Source organism: Callospermophilus lateralis, unplaced genomic scaffold (assembly GCF_048772815.1).
Source record: "Callospermophilus lateralis isolate mCalLat2 unplaced genomic scaffold, mCalLat2.hap1 Scaffold_107, whole genome shotgun sequence".
Lineage (NCBI taxonomy): Eukaryota > Metazoa > Chordata > Mammalia > Rodentia > Sciuridae > Callospermophilus > Callospermophilus lateralis.
In genome coordinates, this window is record NW_027510917.1 from 3,847,030 (window position 1) to 3,864,960 (window position 17,931).

Here is a 17,931-nt window from a genome sequence, read left to right on the forward strand (position 1 = left end):
TATATGCCACATAAATATACCCACTTAAAGCATATAGTTTTTAATACATTCATAGAGTTGCCCAGTAATCATCACCACCATTAAATCTGGAACCTTTTCATCACCCCAGAAAGAAACCCTGAACTCTCCATTTCTTCATAAGCTTCTAGGCAACCACTAATCTACTCTCTGTCTTTAGAGATTTATGTATTCTAGGAATCTCATGCAAGTGGAACCATCTATACAATATGTGATCACTTAGCATAATGATTTTAAGGTTGCAAGTAACTGTATTTCATTCCTTTTTGTTGTTGAATAACATGCCATTGTACAGAGATACCACATTTAACCATTCCATGTTTATCAATTGATCGACATTTGGGTGGTTTCTACTTTTTGAATAATATTGCTGTGAATATTTATGTTCAGTTTTATTTTTCTTGAATATGTTCCTAAGAGTGAGATTTCTGGATTATATAACTATGTTTAACCTTTGGAAGGAGCACTAGATTGTTTTCCAAAATAGCTGCACTGTTTTACTTATTTATTTTTTTGCATTTTATTAATATTTAAAATTAGATTTATTTTAATGTAAGCCTCCTTAACTTACAAATGTAAATTATTATTTAAAAATATTACACATTTATTGGGCTGGGGATGTGGCTCAAGCGGTAGCGCGCCCGCCTGGTGTGCGTGCAGCTGGGTTTGATCCTCAGCACCACATACAGACAAAGATGTTGTGTCCGCCAAATACTAAAAAATAAATATTAAAAAATTCTCTCTCTCTCTCCCTCTTTCTCACTCTCTCTCACTCTTTCTTTGAAAAAAAAATATTACACATTTACATGTGTAGTGTTTGCTCCCCACCAGTCTTGAGAGTTCTAAGTCAAATCATGTACAGAATGACATGGAAACTGCATGAAAAGCTGAGACACCAGCGCTCACCGAACTTTAATAATGCACATTACAAGTCACACTTTGGAAAGCAAGCCCTAGAGCTCAGGCAACATCATTCCATAGAAATGGCAGTTCAAAGGCACAGCACGTCTGAGCATAGCGTGGAGCATTAGATCCAGAGCCAATATTATCTGCAACCCTCCCTTCTCGGAGTCCTTGTTTCCTACCTCTACCTCCAAAAGGAAATGTCAGGGACTGAAAAAGGGCTATTTGGTCATTACTGTGTCCATTCTAGGCAGCTCAGAAGTCATCCCTACAGTCAGGTTCCAGGACTTTGCAGAATCCAGTTCTAATCGTCTCAAACACGGCTTCCTTCACTCGGAGAGACTATTCCACGGTTAGCCTTTCAGTCCGGGCCCCAGAAGTAATGTTGCCCCAGCGGCAGGGACATCCCAGCACCCCGGGGAGAGGGAGGGAAGCGAGCGGGCAGCAAACACCCTACAGCACGTATGTCGCCCTTTCCAACCACACTCCACCGCCAGCCGGCCCTCCCCCGGCAGGGGCGGTGACACTGGAAGAGAAACCGCGGCGGCCCAGCCCCAGGAACGCCCCTGCGGCAGGGTTTCGGCTGCGCAGGGCCTCGCCCACCGCCCGGGAGGGCTCATGGAGCCCGGGTTCTGGTGGCCTGGGCGGCCGCACCTAAATCGCGGGGTCCGAGGGCCGCGATGCGGAGAACAAAAGCGCGCTCCCAGCGCCGCTGCAGTGTGCATATTGCCGCCGACCCCACGGCTCCACCGCGCGTCGCGTCGCAGCCGCTGGGGCGCACGGCCAGGCGTGGCAGAGACAATCCCTTCGGCTATGGGCGGGACGCCAGCTGCAGCCGGAGCCCTGGGGCAGGCGAGGCGATCCTGCCCCCCCCACACCAGGACCCCATGTCGGCGCCAGGCGGACCCGCGAGGGGGAGGGGAGGGCGGCAGGGGCGGCGCGACCCACCTGTCGATCAGGAGCTTGTGGTCCCCCATCCAGGCGATGAGCTGCTGTCCCTGCTCCTGGGCCAGGGCCCGCTTGTCGTCCCGGAACGACTTGCAGGCATAGCTGAACACCAGCAGCCGGCTCCACCTGGGCCGGCCTCCTCCTTCGCGCTGCCTTTCCTCTCGGGCTTGGCGCGGCCCCACCCTCGCTTACATGACAGCCTCCCCGGTGTCTGGGCCGGTCCTTTGCTGCTCCCGCGACGTCCCCTATGGCTCGCCTGGCTTACCCCCTCAAAGGCGCTGCATCCTGGCCGCAACCTTAACACCGCCGCCATGGCGGGCCACAAAATGGAGGAAGGTCAGCTTCCGGCAGGAGGGCCACACTTCCTGCAGGGTAGTGGCAGATTCGCCAGGGCCAGGAGCGTTTCAGCCGCTGGAAAATCCGTAGGCCTTCCTTTTCGATTTCCCACGTGCTGCCACCTTGGGAGCAGCCGTGCTCAGGGGACCCACATTGTTTTCGTGTTCTCCCCGGAGGTGCTCGGCAACATGACGAAAGCGCGGCGGGGCACCGCGCGCCTGCGGCCGGTGGGGCCTTGATGGCGTCTGAGGGGGGGGGGGCGGGGGGCTCCCAAGATGCCGCGCGTGACCGCGGTGCCACTGGATTTTGGGTCGCTTAGGGGTCTGGGTCCCAGGCCCCCGCCTCAGAAGGTGCCCGAGGCTCGTGAGTGCCCCAGACCTCGGGGCTGCGTGCTGGGCGGCGCGTCTCCATTTGGCCCGCAGCCTCCGCACGTGGAGCTCTGACCCAGCTCTTTTGGGTCAGAGGGTCAGGAGCTGGAGGGCCAGGGGTCCTGCGGATAGACAGCCCATTTACGCCAGGACCGGAGGCAAACATTACCCTTTGTGTGCCTGGAGCCCCCCGCGCTGGCCGGGGACGTCTTCCTGCCAGGAACGTGACAGCGAGGCTGGGCCCTCGCAGGGGTGGGCGGGTCCTGCGGTTTCCCGTGTCGCCCCTTGGCTCCCGTAGGTGGTGCTTGGAGGTAGCACCCTGGGGAGTGCAAGGGTACTGTTGCCGCCTGTGCTCGGGGGCTGCTCGGCCTGCCGGCCCCTCCCTGGTGGGAGGCCTTGCCAGGTGCGGCCCTGGGGCTGGAGGAGCACCACCCACGCTCCGTGCAGCCTCAGGTGCTGGGCACCAACCGAAAACATGCCGACCAGCAGTACCCCTTTCTTGAAAATTTGCTGCACTATTTTAAATTACCACCATTATCAATGGAAGGATACTGAAGTCCATGGTATCTGTGGTTTTGATTTGCATTTCTATAGGGACTAATTATGTTGAGCTCTTTTCATGTGCCTGTGAGCCATTTGTATGCCTTTGGAGAAATTTATATTTATATCTTTTGCATATACTTTGATTAAACCATTAATTTTTAGTTATTGGGTCATGAGTTCTTTATATAGTCTAGACAGAAGTCTCTTAATAGATAGACTTAATAGAAATCTCTTAATAGGAGATATTTTCTCCTATTCTGTAGGTTGCCTTTTTACTTTCTTGCTGATGTCCTTTGATGAAGTCCAATTATGTGTTTTTGCTTTTGTTGCTTGTGGTTTTGTTGGCATATCCAAGAAACCATTGCCCACTTCAAGGACACAAGAGATTTTCACTTACAAGAGTTTTATAATTTTAACTCTAGCATTTAGGTCTTTAATCTATTTTGAGTTAATTCTTGTGTGTGATATGAGTTAGGAAACAATCTAACTAAATTATTATGCATGTGAATGTTCAGTTGTGCCAACATAGTTGTTGAAAACAAGTATTTTCTTACTGAATTGTCTCGGTACCCTTCTTGAAAATCAGATACCATAAACATGAAGGTGTTGTTCCTGTACACTCAGTTTTCTGTCATTAATCTATGTATTTTCGTCCTTACACCTATATCATACTGTCTTGCTTACTGTAGCTTTGTAATGAATTTGTAAAGTCATGGTATGAATCTTCCAACTTTGTTCTTTTTAAAAATTTTTTATTCTATTTTCAGTCCCTGGGATTTTCATATAAATTATAGTTAGCTTGTCCATTTATACAAAAAGATTACCTGCGCTTTTGATAGAAATTATAGGACTCTGTAGACTAGTTTAACAATAGTAGTCTTCCAACCTATGTATCTGAGGTGTCTTTATATTTATTTGGGTCTTTTGAAATTTGTTTCAACAATATTACTTTTCAGATGGAAATTTTCATCTCTTTTTTAAAACTTACACCTTTTATTTTTAGTTTTTGATGCTTTTACAAATGGCATTGTTTTCCTAATTTTATTGTTTGCTTCTTCATTGTAAATTCATTTATTGTATTTATCTTGTACCTGGCAACATTGATGAATTCATTTATTAATTCTAATAAATTTTTAATGGAATTTTAGAATTTTCTAGACAGAAAATATAGTTTTCCTTTTCAGTCTAGATGTCTTTTCTATAATTTGCTGTAAGCCCTAGCTAAAACCTCCAGTATAATGGATAGAAATAGTGAGAGGGGACATTCTTATCTTGTTCTTGATTTTAGGGAAAAAAGCATCAATCTTTCACTATTAAATTTCATGTTTACTGTGGGTTTTTCATAGATACTGTTTAATCAGATTGTGGAAAGTTCCTAGATTGTCGATGGTCACAAGATGATCATGTGGTTTTTGTTCTTTGGTCTACTGATTTGGTTTAGAGCAGTAGATCTTTATTTACATTAATAGATTTTCAGTTGTTAAGCCAACCTTGCATTCCTAGAATAGATCCCACTTGAGCATGATGTATTATTCTTTTAACAATAGCTCAGTTTACTATTGTCTTAACAGAAGTTCTCAATACTAAATGACTTTTCTCTCTTTTTTTTTTGTGATGCTGGGGATTGAACTCTGGGCCTTCACCAAATGACTTTAAAATTTTTTTTTTATATTTGGGCAGATGAAAATGATTATGCATACAGTTCAGCAACCCAAAGTATGCTCAGTGACAGCTGGAAGACATCTGTAAATATTTGTGGATTGATTAAAACTCCTGGAGTTTGGGACCCTTTTGTGAAGAGTTTTGTAGAGGTAAGTAGACTTTTCATAAAATTGTATTGGTTTTATTTTTGTCTTAAGCCTATGCAGAGATTGCATGCCTAATTATCTTTATTGATCAGGAGGAAATTTAATGGAAAAAATTGTAAATCTAACTAAATAAATAGAAAAAGAATATGGCATATTTCTTTCTTGGTCTAAATAATTTGGGTTTTTTGTGGGGAGGAGGTGGTGGCAGGTACCAGGGATTGAACTCAGGGACACTCAACCACTGAGCCACATCCCCAGTTCTTTTTTGTATTTAGAGACAGGGTCTCACTGAATTGCTATCACCTCGCTTTTGCTGAGGCTGGCTTTGAACTCTGTCCTGCCTCAGCCTCCCAAGCTGCTGGGATTGCTGGTGTGCATCACTGGACCTGGCATTTTGTTTATTAATAAGCTGTTGATGTTACTTTTTTTTCATTACTGGATAAACTGTCTGGGCCTTCACCAAATGACTGATCACCAAATGGTGATCAAGATGAAGCCTGAAAGATAGCCAAATATCTACAAAGTAAATAACAATATAATTGTAAGTGTCTGTTCTGTATTATTCTTGTTGAGCTTAAAAGCTGAAAGATCTTTTATGATTTGGTGGGATATAAAAAGAAGTGAACAAAAAAATCTGAAACTAGGTCACAATATATGAGATTCTTAGAATAATGGCTTTTAGAAAGTTTATGAAGATTCTCTATCATCTCACAGTCATTGTAAAAAGGCCATTTGTGGGCAGTGGTTATAGCTCCGTGGTTGAGTGCTTGCTCAGCATGTGTGAGGTACTGGGTTCGATCCTCAGCACCACATTTTTAAAAAATAGTAAATATATAAAATAATGGTATTGTGTAAAATATTTTTTTAAAAAATATATTTTTTAAAAAAAGTCATTTGTCAGAGGGCTTTGATACTGAACAATTGGAATAAATTTTCAAAATAAATCATTCTTTGAAAGTTTGAGTACTTAAAGTGCTGAACATGAAAAGATGGAAACAAAATGGAAGAAGCTATAATTGTTATGCACTCTTTTGTGACTGAAGTTATAAATGGGGCACTGAGGTTAGTAAGCATCATATTTTAGTCATTATTATTTTTGCTGTGAAGCTGGGTGAGGTGGGATTACACTCCTGTAATTCCAGCAGCTGGGGAGGCTGAGGTAGGAGGATCACAAGTTCAAAGCAGCCTCAGCAAAAGCGAGGTGTGAAGCAGAGACAGGTGAGACCCTGTCTCTAAATAAAATACAAAATAGGGATGGAGATGTGTCTCAGTGGTCGAGTTCCCCTGAGTTCGATCCCTGTTCCCCCACCCCCAAATTATATATATTCTTGCTTTGAGGACATGAATTTCTTATAGGAATAGTTCTTATGTTGAAATTACTATATATATATATATATTTAGTAACAAAATAGCATAAGGAAAAATGAACTTTATAGTCCTCTATTTTAAGGTGGTTTTTTTTTCATTGATGATGTAACATATATGCTAGTGGAAGCATGTTCCTTCTGTGGTACTATTTGTCAATTTTGTACTCAGCAATGAAGTTGTGTATTATCTTTTGTATCTTATAAAATTCAACTAAGATATTATAACTTATTTTATATAGATGTTGGAATTCTATGGTGATCAAGATGAAGTCCGAAAGATACTTACTAATTATGCTTATGATGAAAAGTTCCCATCAAATCCGAATGCCCATATATACTTATACAATTTTCTAAAGAAGGAAAAAGCACCAAGAGCGAAACTGTTAAGTGTGCTTAAGGTACAGATTTTTTATTTCACTATTTGAACAGTTTTGGAGGTTTATGTTCAAACATTTCGGGGTTATCGTTTTCTAACTTTTTATATTATAGCACTCATAGAAAATGACATTGTATGAATAGTATGCTGAGGTATACAGAGAAAGTTGCTCCCTCTGTAGGCTCTAGGAAGACACTCTACTACTGAGGAGAGAGGATCTGTGTTTTAGAAACCCTTTGCCACTCTGGTTGGAGAATTCTGCATTTTTTTTTTAATCAACGATTGAAATTTAACTTATATATAGTAAGTGTACTTATTGCAAGCATATGCTTGGATATGTTTTAACATATATCCATGTCACTTTCATAATAATATGATATAAAGCATTGCTGTCACTCCCAAAAGTTCTTTATTTTACAACCCATTACCCACATATTCCTGCCTTCAGGCAGTCACTGGTCTGCTTTTTGAAATCATGGATTAATTTCATCTTTTCTGGATTTTCATATGAATGTAATCTTAGTTTTATACTTTTTTTTTGTTTGTGGGGGGTGTCTGGCTTCTCTTACTCAGCATGTTGTTGAGTTTTTGCCATGATGTTGTTTTAGCAATTTATTAATGCTGAGTAATACTTCCTTTTTATACATTAAATTTTTGATGAACATTTGGCTTTTTGACTGTTATGAATAATGTTGCTAAGAACATTCGTGTATTTCTGTGAGTGCACATATAATTTTGTTTTTCTTGGGTAGCTGTGTAATTGCTGAGTAAGGAAAATAAATATTTAACTTCTTAAGGAACCATCAGCTGTTTTTTGAAGTGATTGATTGTACCATTAACATTCCCACCATCTATGTTTCAGAGTTCAGCTTCTCTACATCCTGTCCAACATTCGATATTGTTTGATATTCTATATTTTTGGGGGGTTGTAGTCATTTTAGTTATGTCTGTTTTACATTTCTACCAGCAATGCATGAGGTTTTCGGTTTTTCTACATTGTTGCCAACTCTTAACTTTTTTTCATTTTGATAGTAGCTATTCTAGTAGTATTGTGTTCCAGTAGTATGGTGTCTCATAATAATGGTTTGTGATGCTAGGACATCTTTTTATGGCCATTTATCATCTTTGTAGAGATGTCTATTCCAAGTATTCAAGTCCTTTGCCCTTTTTTGAATTGGATTGTTTGGTTTTGGAGTATTGAATTGTAGAAATTTGTGTGTCAAGATTAAGCACAGGGCCTCAGATATACTACGGGTGCTGTAAACTGCACCCCCATCTCCTATAGTAGTCCTTTATATATTTAGTGGTCAGTTTTTAATCTGCTGTTTTAGAGGAGAAAGAAGAAAGGTTCTTTTCAGCCTATACAGATGACTAACAGAAATTCTTATCTGTTAGTCTTCCTTTAAAAGTCGATTAGGAAATCAATAGGGTGAACATTTATTCTTAAGACAAGATAGACTTAGGGAGAAATGCTGTTTTCCTTTTCAGAAGTACAGTATTGGGATCTAAGAGCTCAAATTGTTGGGTTTAATAGCAGATTGGGTATGACAAAAGAGAGGGTTGGTGTAATGTGTAGAAAAAGCAGCCTAAAGGACAGAGCAAAAAGGGTGGAGAGTGTAAAAAAGATTGTATTGGGGGCTGGGTTTGTGGCTCTGTGGTAGAGCGCTTGCCTAGCATATATGAGGAACTGGGTTCAATCCTCAGCACCACATAAGTATAAAATAAAGACATTGTGCCAACCTAAAACTAAAAATACTAAAAAAAATTAAAAAAAGATTGTATTGGGGACTTGGTGAAAACGTCTGATACCTTTAATTGGAGTTTTGGAGGAGGCAGACAATGGGACAAAAACAAATAATAATAAAAATATATATGTATTTGAACAGTTAATGGCTAAGAATTTTCTAAAGTTGATGGAGAAATTTTTTTAAATATATTTATTTATTTTGTTATATATGACAGCAGAATGCATTTTAATTCATATTACACATATAAAGCAGGATTTTCATGTCTCTGGTTGTACACAAAGTAGAGTCACACCATTTGTGTCTTCATACATGTACTTAGGGTAATGATGTCCATCTTATTCCTCTGCCTTTCTTACCCCCATACTCCCTCCCTTCCCTTCCCCTCCCCTTGCCCTATCTAAAGTCCCTCCATTCCTCCCATGCTCCCCCCACCTCTCCCTATTGTGGATCAACATCCTCATATCAAAGAAAACATTTGGCATTTGTTTTTTTGACATTGGCTTACTTCACTTAGCATGATGTTCTCCAACTCCATCCATTTACCTGAAAATGCCATGATTTTATTCTCTCTTAATGCTGAGTGATATTCCATTGTGTGTGTGTGTATATATATACCACATTTTCTTTATCCATTCATCTACTGAAGGGCATTTAGCTTGGTTCCACAATGTAGCTAATTGTGAATTGTGCTACTATAAACATTGATGTGACTGTGTCTCTATAGTATACTGTAATCAGAGTCTTGAAAAAGGCAGGGTATAAACCAGAGTGGGATATAGCTGGGTCAAATGGTGGTTCCATGCCCAGTTTTCCTAGGAATCTTTCTGATGGAGAAATTTTATAATTCTGATGGTCTTTTATTTGACCTGGGTACTGGTCACCTGGATGTGTTAAATTTTGTGGTGATTTATTCAATGTCATAGGACTTATACATTTCTAGCACATATATTTCAATTAAAAAGTTAAAACTAAGTGACTTGAGCAAGTATACAATGTGATTTTGGTAGGAACCAAGTTTTAATAATATTCTCTGATACTGGTATGTTGATCTTTATTACTGAACCTGGTTGATTGATTTTTTTACAAATTATTAAGAGAAGTTAACAAACTATTTTTTGTTTTGTTGGGAATTATTTCATTTTAAGTTCAAAGTACTTTGGAAAGTAGACAGTGAATTTGTTTAGTATTATGTGTATTGAAATGAGAAATAATTTAAAATTTTGGGGTTTTGTATATTCATAAAAATAGTCCTTGTTTTCAGAGAGGAAAACCTTTAAATTTGTTCCTGTTGTGTAGAAGAATTGTTAAATTGTGGGCTGGGTTGTGGCTCAAGTGATAGAGTACTTGCCTAGCATGTGTGAGGCACTGGGTTCAATCCTCAGCACCACATAAAAAAAGATATTGTATCCACCTAAAACAAAAAATAAATACTTTAAAAAAATTGTTAAATTGTTTACCCAAATAACTTTAGGGTACTGTGTTCCTAAATCCAGTCTCCAAAATTGTTGCCCCTTTTTGAATTTTTGTTTTATGTATTATATAAAGGCATTTCACAATATCTTATATGTAATGTGTATATAAAACTTTGTAATCTGTGATCTCTTCTGATTGGTATTTTCTGTGTGATTTCTCCCCCCCCCCGCCCCCAGTCCTTGCTTCTGAAAATAAATTATTTTAAGTGTGGTAAATATCGTAGCTATGTATAAGATGCAAATTAAGAATTCTCCCCATCTGTTTCCTCTGATAATCTTGTCTATCATGTTAGCAGGATTTTTATTTTAAAAAATTCTTTTGAGAGATTACTTACTACTAAGACAAGTACCCACGGAACCTGAAATCCTATAGGAAGAGATTGGAAAATTCCAGAAAGTTATATATACTTTTTATTTTTTATGTGTAACAAGGTACTAGAAAAAGAGATAAATCCACACACATTTTAACTAGTTTAAGAGGAGAAATTAAAAAGAATCATTTAGAAAAATGATTTTTATCTGGACAGTCCAAACAACTGAAAATAAGCTTGAAAAAGTATTGTGTTATAAAGCTCATTAAAATGTTTTAGTTAAACGAAGAGGTTTAGCAATCAATTTCAGAGTTTCCTTCCAGTCCAAGCCTGTTGTTTCAGATGCCTAAAACTGATAGCTATAATAAAGTTGAAGAGCAGCATTTGGACAAAGAAGCAAGGAAAAAAGTCAAATTGGGAACTATTTCCAAGAAATAGTTTCTGCTGAGGTTACTGGCAAATGAAAACGACTGCAAGTAAATTGAATAGAAGTCTACTAAGTTCTGTAATTGTATTGCAGGGAAAAAAAACTAAAAAACAATGAAAAAAAATTTGAATTTGACTGAAAATGCATTGACTGAGATTTTGCAAGAGAAAATAATGGATGGTGGAGAACCACTCAGAAGGCATAGGCTCTGGATGAACAATGGATAAGGAAATTTCTCCCCCAAAGCAGATGTCCATGAGTGCATTGAAGAGGTCTCAAGGGAGGGAGGCACAGGGGAGTGAAAGTAATTAGATTATGTTATGTGCATGTATGTGTATATCACAATGGAACACACTATTTTGTGAAATTAATAAGCAATAATCAATTTTTTAAAGAAAGAAAAGGCTTTTTGCAATGGTGGACCAGTAGAAGTCTATTATTTTTTTGAGTAATTCACAGTTATATGTTCCTGCCTTTTGTGGTGTAGATGTGGTGTCCTGGAAAAGCTCAGTGTGAGACAATGCAAGAAGTTTTGGAGGAGAAATGACCGAGTTAATAACTTAATTAGTGAATTAATCCTTGATGGGATGAACTGGGTGGTAACTGGAGGCTGGTGGGTTGTGGTTGGAGGAAGTGGTTCATTGGGGGCATGGCTATGGGGTATCTATTTTGTATCTGTAGAGTGGAGCCTCTCTCTCTGCTTTCTGATCATTCTGTGAGCTGCTTTCCTCTGCCTCACTCTCCCCTAGGAATGCAGCTGGCCTTCTATGGACTTCTGAAACAGTGAGCTCTCAAACTTTTCTTCCTCTACAATTGTTCTGGTTTTGTTCTTAAGTTATACTAGAAAAAAGCTGACTAAAACACTACTTTTTCTTTTTTTCTTGGTGGTGCTGGGGATGGAACCCAGGACCCTCTAGCATGCTAGGCAAGCACTCTATCAATTGAGCTATATCCCCAGGACCTACTTTTTCTTTTCAAAGGAGAGATTTTAATGCAGAGATCCTGACTCTTCTTCACCACTGTAGTTTGGATATGGAGCAAGAGACAGAAAACTAGTCTTTTTAATTTACAAAATAGATCATAAAAGGAGTACTATTTTGACCAAATGTGTAGGACTACAATGAGATTTTGGAATTTGAGCTAGATAAGGTAATTGTACTTAATCCCTTAAGGAGAACAGGTATGTCCTAACGTGTGAGAGAAAGGTATAGAGAGGCATAACTTTGTAAACTGTGCCAGTTATTTTCTACATTTTGTGCTCTCCTTTTACATAATAGAGATCTCACTGGTAAGAACCATTTTTATATACCCATATAAAAAATAGAAATTATAAATTTTTGTAATGCTTGCTAGTCTGATGGATTATTATTATTATTATTTTACAATATGCTATAGTGAATTTGTGAACATGACAGGATATATTTACTGGCCATTTGTCATTATTTCTGTAAATTGCCTGATTGCATAGAAGATACCATTTATGTTACACTTTCTATTCTTTTTTTGTCTAATACCTCCTGAAACCTTAGACATTTGTTCTGTCCCTACTACCACTGGGGTGATGAACTCTCTATGGGATATTATTGCTTTATATGGGAACAATGTGACAGTTAATCACCTCATACCTCTCCCGTGTGCCTTTCAGCTTTCTTTTATGAGATCTGTTGGGATTATACATGACTAGTACTCTGCGAAATTTAATGGCCATGTGCCAAAATTTTCACACAGGTGAAACAGAGCCATAAATAATACCAGGAGTGAGTGACCCTAGATGACGGAGCCACAGAATGGGATTTTGGAGCTAAATTACTTATTATTTTGAAGGCATTTGGAACTTTATTGCACATGACAAGTGGAGTGACTATGATCTTTACGATACAGTGGACTCACAAGTACTGTTGAAGCAATGAAAAGTAGAAAGACTGTAGTTCTTTGATAAAATCTGCCTATCATTTATCTATGTATCTGTTTCTTTATTTTCTTTCTTTCTATTGGAGTACTTTGTTGAAAATAAGGTATCCTATCTAATTAAGAAGGTTTCAGAGCAGCAAAAGAAAATAGAAAGTGCAACTTTAAAAAGTCTTTTATGAAAAATCAGACATTGACAAAATAAGAGACGCTGAGGCCTGGGATGGTAATATTTGAATGAATGAGCCTGAGACTATTGAATATATAAATCTCCCTGAGGCTTATAGTTGAGCAGAATTGTCTTAATGCAAAAGTCAGACACTGATAAAATAAGTGATGCTGAGGCCAGAGATGGTCATATTTGAATGAATGAGCCTGAGACTACTGAATATGCAAATCTCCCTGAGGCTTGTTGGTAAGCAGAAGTGTCTTCCTCCAACTTGCCAGAAGGAAATGCTTTTTCTTGCCTTTAGGCCATGTAATGGTCTCTCTTGAAAACAGATGATTTGTAAAATGAGTCATATTCCTTGTGTTAGTCAGATTTTTATCTCTGTGAGAAAATATCTGGAAAAAGCAACCTCAAGGAAGAAAAATGTCTTTTAGGTCATGGTTTCAGACATTTCTGTCAATTGTTGGCCAGTGCCATTGTTTCTGGGCCTGTGGTAGATACAGTGTGTAATTCTTCTTTTTCATTCTTTTTTCTTTTAGCAAAATAATAAGATTTTTTTTAATGTTTGTCTATATACATAAAAACCTTTGCACTTGTTTGTGAAGTCTTTTCTTATTTGCTAATTTATATAATTTTTATTTGAGTATTTACATATTAATGCTTCCTTTGGGTTTTATTTTTAAGTAGTTTTTCTAATTGAGTTAATTCATATTAAGTCTATTTTTTTGTATCCAAGTACATATTTTTTTCCCAGCATAGATTTTGATATGTAACAGTTTCCTTTTCATAGAATGGAATAATCTGTTATTTATTATTTTCAACTTTGCACTGAAGTTTTTATGAGTGATTATCTCCAGGCTATTCTTAATTTTGGTGTTAGCTAATTACTGTTGTACATAGATTGTTAGATAATATATTATATAACTGGAACATAAGAGATAATGTACTATATAATGTCACTCATAACCTCTTGGAGTTTCTTCAGTAGTATTTCAAGTATAAAATTTGGTGTTTTATGAATAATTACAAAGAAGCTTATTTCTTGTGTGTCTGGGAAGTGAGAAGACAGGTAGAAAGTCTAAGATTTATCCATTTTTTAACATTATTAATAAAAGTGTTTAGATATTTTTCTTTAGTGATCTGAAACTGATAATGCAATTAGAAAAGTGTCCACAAAAAACTAAATTTTCCTTGTATAATGTATAATTTTGACAGTATGATGATTCAAAACATTTTTTGATTTAATATGGATTTAATTCTTTTTAATATGCAAAACCTCTTTTACTACTTAGTACTCTAGGATTGATTTTTATTAAACCTGATTTTGATATGCTGATTTCCGCCCCCTTGGATTTGCTTAAATAGACATCATGTAGTTAGATATGAATAAATGGTAATATGCATAATAAAGATCAAATTAATAGTAGTACTTTTAATATCTGACATAACAGATTTTAAATAAAAATAAATAATGTAAACAGTTATTTTAAATCAAATTCATCTGAATGCATATTGGTCTGAATTTTTTAAATAAAATTTTTAAATAAAAATTTTTAAATAAATTTTTTTAAATTAATTTTTATTGTTGGTTGTTCAAAACATTATATAGTTTTTGATATATCATATTTCACACTTTGATTCAAGTGGGATATGAACTCCCATTTTTACCCCATATACAGATTGCAGAATCACATCAGTTACACATCCATTGATTTACATATTGCCATACTAGTGTCTGTTGTATTCTGCTGCCTTTCCTATCCTCTACTATCCCAACTCCAATAAAAAAATTTTAAAAGAGTGTCTTACTTTCATTTTCCAAAAATATGCTGAAAATATTTACATTTACTTTTCAAACACATTTTCAGGTGAAATGTCTCTAGATTTAAAGAAATGTTTTAAATTATTTTAAAAAGCAACACAAATATTTGGAAAAGGTTGATAATACAGGTATTAAAACAACTTTTATTGAAATACCTTTATGTAGGGCAACTTTAATAATGATAATTTAGAATTAAACTAGGTGGGTGGTTGTGCCCATTGTCTCTTATTATGGATTAGTGGTAGCTGGATCTCAGTGCTGATCGTACTTACCATATATATATTTCTGGTCTTATTAGCTAGATTTTTTTCTTAGACACATGATAACCCTCTTGCTCAGTCATTTTTAGAATCTTTATTTAATTTTTTAGGTCTGCACTGAGGGCCCAAATTGGATTTCACAACAGTACTGGGTTAGTTGGTGTGCCTATTTGCTGCCAAGACCAATCCCCTGGAATAGAAAGCAGATGTCCTCAGTGGTTCTGTCTTAGTCTATTTGGGCTGCTATAACAAATGTCATAAACTGGATGGCTTATAAATGTCAGAACTTCATTTCTTAAGTCCAGAAGAGTGGTAAGTTCAAGATTACGGCACCAGCAGATTCAGTGGCTAGAGAGGAATCTGGCTATATACTCCAATGGCAGAAAGAGTGAAGGCATTCTCTCCATATTTTTTTTTATAAGGGAACTGATAGTATTTATAGGGGCTCCACCCTCATGACCTCCTTTCAAAACCACAACTACAAATACAATCTTGGCTATAACATTAATCTGACAGGATACAAACATTCATTCTCTAGCAGTTTGTATTACTTTAAAACTCCTAAACACTCAGAACTGAGTACTGAAAATGTTGATGCTGTTAAATTCAAACTTCTCATCAATACTTACAAGTACAAGTGTAGTTGTTAACACAGGTCTACTGCTTTTCACCTTGATGCTCTCATTAGTTATGCCCTTATCCTACTTTTCAACAACTCTCTTGAATTGTCATCTTTTTCAACTTTTCATTGAGGTACTGAAACTTAGTCTGTTTTCCACATCATGAATAGTATCTGGTGCTGATTTTATGCCTTTCGAAGGATATGACAAAAATTAAAATCTACAAAATATGTCACAGAAGATCTTTCCAACATTACATTTGAGACCTTAATATCAATTACCTTAGGGCCAGAAATAGACATGAAATGTACCCAAATCCAATTGAACATCATTTAAATAAACCTGAAAAGGAGTCAAAAGCACTAAGTAGCAAGCCTAAGCAAATGGTGATGGAGTAAGACTAGAGAAGTAAAGAATTCAAACAAGAAGTGATGAATTTATGATTTGAATCTAAAGAATTTGTTAAATAATTAAATAAATAGTTAAAAATAGAATACACTGGATTTATAAACATAATTATGTTTATGATAATTTTATTAACTAGGTTTTGAAAACGTTAATTTCATAGTTTTTTATAATGAATTCAATATTCTCTTCAAAGTGACACTTTACTTTGCAAGCTTGATGAGATAAGTTGACCTTTTGTATTAGTTCTCTGCTGCCAGGGTAAAAATTTACCACAAATTTATTGCTTAATAAACAAAAATTTATTATATTCTGGGTCCTGAAGTCAGAATTCTGAAATGGGCCTTGGAAGCTAAAATCAAGTAGTTGGCAAGCTTCATTCTATTTGGAGACTCCTGGGACAACATATTCTCCTTAGCTTTCTCTCTTCTAGAGACCATTTAAATCCTTTGACCCTTAGCCCACATAGATTTCCTAGCTAATGGCATAGCATCTTCAGATCTCTTTGATTGCAATTTTTCTTCTGTTATCACACCTCCTCATCTGACTCTGACCCTTTGCCTCCTTTTTAAGGACTATATGATTACATTGGGACCACCAAATGGTCCAGGATAACCTCTCACTATCAGATCATTAATTTTTTTACACTTGCAGAGTCCCTTTTGCCATATAATGTTATAGGGATTAGGATGTGGATGTTTTCAAGAAGGGATTATTGAGTCTAAACAACCTTAAACATATAAGAAAACAAACTTTTTGAATTTATATCTCAGATACATTTAATAAGAATTACTATTATTTGTACTGGGGGTCAACCCCAGGGGCACTTAACAATTGAGCCACATCTCCAGACCTTTTTATATTTTATTTTGAGTGAGGGTTTCACTAAGTTGCTTAGGCCCTTACTAAGTTATTGAGGCTGGCTTTGAACTTGCTGTCCTCCTGCCTCAGCCTCCTGAGTTGCTATAATTATAGGCATGTGCCACCATGCCTGACACTAATATTAATTTTAATACTTCAGTTAGCTTCAAATTTTCTTTCCCAGAAGTGCCAGTTCAGGTAACTGTTAAAAAAAAATGCCTACATTAAACAACAGATTTTCAATGCAGATAGAACAGCCTATGTTAAAAGAAGATGCCATCTAAGGACTGTCATAGATAGAAGTTGATTTCTGTCTTTAAAATATTTAAAGGACAGGGTGATTCTTGTGTTAGGCATTAACTCAGACAGTGACTTGAAGTTGAAGCCAATGCTCATTTACTCTTCCAAAAATCCTAGAGCCTTTAAGAATTATACTAAATCTACTCTCTCTGTGTTCTGAAAATGGAATACCAAAGCCTGGATGACAGCACATCTGTTTACAATATGGTTTACTGATACTTTAAGGCCACTGTTGATACCTACAGCTCAAAAAAAGATTTCTTTCAAATATTATTTCTTATTGACAACAATCAGGTCTCCAAGGAGATTGGATGGAGATGTAGAATGAGATTAATGTTCATTTCTTGCCCTCTAATATAATATCCATTCTGCAGTAAATAAATCTAGGACATTTTTTCTCATAGCATTAAAGCATAGTATTTGGAAAAGAATCTTGTGGTAAAGCATAATTTTTGAGCAATGAATAATGACATTATAGATAAATCTTCTTTAAAGAGTTTTAACTAGGGCTGGGGATGTGGCTCAGTAGTGGAGCTCTCGCCTAGCACATGTGAGGCGCTGGGTTTGACCCTTAGCATCACATAAAAATAAATAAGTAAAATAAACGTATTGTGTCCAACTACAATTAAAATAAATATATATAAAAAGGTGTAACTATAATCTTTATTGTGATAAATACTATATTAATATTGAGTTGCAAATAAAGCCCATTTTCTACATACATTAAGATACCAGAATCCAAATAGATGGCAGAAGCTCATATTTCACCATGCTTATCTGTAAAGCTCCTGGAAATAGCTTTAAGAAGACAACTAGAGACAGACCAGTCCTCACTTTTCCTGTTCTATAAACTTTTAATTTCCCATTACTGGCTTCCATTGGCAGATTTTAGCTAGAAGTAAGTTGATACAAGAGTCTGAAAAGCACAGCTTGCGGAAATAAATATATCACCTGCCATAGA